Here is a 2866-nt window from a genome sequence, read left to right as displayed (position 1 = left end):
GTGAACTGCATGGTGTGTTAATCATATCTCAATTAAGCTGCTTGTTAAAGGCTAGCAGAATGATTAAGAAAAAACACCATGCCGGGCTCAGTGGCTCAGCCTGTAATCCCGCACTTTGGGAGGCTGAGGTGAGTGGATTGCCTGAGCCCGCAGGTTCGAGACCCGTCTGGGTAGCCAGACCTCATCTCTACAATAAATCAAAAAATCAGCCGGGCGTGGTAGCGCATGCCTGTAATTCCGGCTACGTGGAAGGCTGAGGCGGAAGGATCACCAGAGCCCAGCAGGTCGAGGCTGCGGTGGCCGGGAGCAGCCAATGCACTCCAGTCTGGGTGACAGAGTGAGACTCCAACTCAAAAAAAGAAAAGAAAAAGAAAAAACAGCATTATCCAACTATATGCAGTGTACAGAAGACTCACTTTAAATCCAAAGACGCAAATAGTTTAAAGTAAAAGGATGAAATTTATATTCCATAGAAATTGTAACCCTACACATTGTAACCAAAAACAAGCTATAATAATATCAGACAAAATAGACTTGGAGTCAAAAACTGTTACAAGAGACAGAGAAGGACCTTATATATCAATAAATAGGTCAATCCATCAAGAAGATGCAAAAATTATAAATATATGTAACAAGAGAGCTCAAAAATAAATGAAAATCGACAGTCTGAAGGGAGAAACATAGCTGGAGACTTCAATAATGCATAGAAAAATCAATTACAAGATGAATAAGGAAATACAGATTTTGAACATTATAAACCAATTAGATCTAACAGACGTATATAGAACATTCCTCTCTACAACACTAGACAACACATTATTGTCAAATATACATGCAATAGTCTTCAGGATTGAAGATATGTTAAGTCACAAAACAAGTCTTGATAAAAATACTGAAATTATATAAAGTATATTCTCCCACCAAAAATGGAATGAAACTAAATAAATTCCTATATAACCAAAGGAAAATTGGAAAATTTATAATTGAAACCACACACTCTTAATCAATGAAATGAAACCACACACTCTTAACCAATGGATCAAGGAAGAAATCAAAACAGATTCCTATATTACAGGGTCCCCCTCCCCCAGGCCACGGACCAGTCCATGGCCTGTTAGGAACAGAGCAGCACAGCAGGAAGTGAGCAGCAGGCAAGCGAGCACAACTTCATCTTTATTTACAGCTGCTCCCTATCACTCACGTCACCACCTGAGCCCCGCTTTCTCAGATTAGTGGTGGCATTAGATTCTCATAAGAGTGTTAACCCTATTGTGAACTGTGCATGCGAGGGATCTAGGTTGCTCCTTATGAGAATCTAATGCCTAATGATCTGACATGAAGCTGAGACAGTGATGCTAGCGCTGGGGAGTGGCTGCAAATACAGATAAACATTAGCGGTGAGGTTTGACTTCATATCCTCCTCACCCCTGGTCCATGGAAAAATTGTCTTCCATGAAACCGGTCCCTGATGCAAAAAATGTTGGGGACCACTGCTATAGAACACTCTACCACCAACAGCAGAGTATACGTTCTTCTAAAGTGCTCACGGAGTGTTCTCTAGGATCAATTATATATTAGGTCACAAAACAAGTGACAATAAATTTTTAAGTTTGAAGTCATGAAAGGTATCATCTTTGACAGCAACGAAGTCAAACTAAAAACCAATCACAGAAGTTTGGACCCTTACATCACATACAAAAATTAATTCAAAATGAATCACATGTAAGTAAAACCATAAAACTCTTAGAAGGAAACTTTGGAGTAAACCTTTATGAACTTGGCTTTGGCATGGTTTCTTAGATATGACCCCAAAGCACAAGTAACAAAATAAAAATATAAACAGTTTGATTTCATCAAATTAAAAAACTTTGTGCATCAAGGGACCATATCAAGAGAGTGAAAAGACAACCCACAAGATGGGAGAAAATATTTGCAAAGCATACATCTGAAAGAAGCTGAGATTACTATGGTCCAGGAAAAAACCAACAAACAAACAAACATACATCGGATAAGGGCCCAGTATCTATAATATAGAAAGAACTCTTTCAACTCAGCACAAAAAACATAAATAATGGGCAAAGGAGTTGAATAGATATTTCTCTAGTGAAGATAGATAACTGCCGTGGCCCACGCAGCTGCCTTGAGGTCCCGAGAGAGAGCGGTGAGAGATTAAGAAAGACACAGACACAGAGAAATAAAGAAAAGCTGGGGCCAAGTGAGACACTTTCCTCTGTTGGAGAAGTGGCCCCAAACTAGCTCGGCATGTTTATTTTATAATCAAGCACAAGGGAATTTGGAAGGGATTCAAGGTCTGTGAGGGAGCCATAACGGAATTACATTGCTACCTAAAAGGCGAGCTGTTCCGCAATTACCTTGTTGTAGCTAAGGCTTTATCTGTACTTGTGTGCACACAGATAGGTGGGCATCAGAGATACCATTACGTGTAACAGGCTGCATCCCTTACAACCTGCTTTTGGCTAGGATGCAGAGCTTTCAAGCAAGACCTTGCCTACGAGCTTGGGGCCATTAAGCGAGACCTTGCCTTCGCTTGGGGCCTTTACTCAAGGACTGCTACAGTGACAGTGCTCGTCTGCTCCCTACATCGCATCCACTCCCAACAACTGACCAACAAGCGCATGAAAAGATTACCACCATCATAAGTCATTAGGGATACATAAGTCAAAATCACAATGAAATGGCAATTCACATGTACTAGGATGGCTATAATCTTTAAAATGGAAAAAAAAGCGTTGATGAGGATGTGGAGAAATTGGAACCCTCATATGCTGCTGTTGACAATGTGAAACGGTGCAACCATTGTGGAAAATATTTTTTCTTTTCTTTTCTTTTTTTTTTTTTTTTTTGG

Source organism: Carlito syrichta, unplaced genomic scaffold (assembly GCF_000164805.1).
Source record: "Carlito syrichta isolate Samal-C Ts95f unplaced genomic scaffold, Tarsius_syrichta-2.0.1 Scaffold311842, whole genome shotgun sequence".
NCBI classification, from domain to species: domain Eukaryota; kingdom Metazoa; phylum Chordata; class Mammalia; order Primates; family Tarsiidae; genus Carlito; species Carlito syrichta.
The sequence above is the reverse complement of the archived record's forward strand: the minus strand, read 5'-3'. Positions refer to the sequence as shown.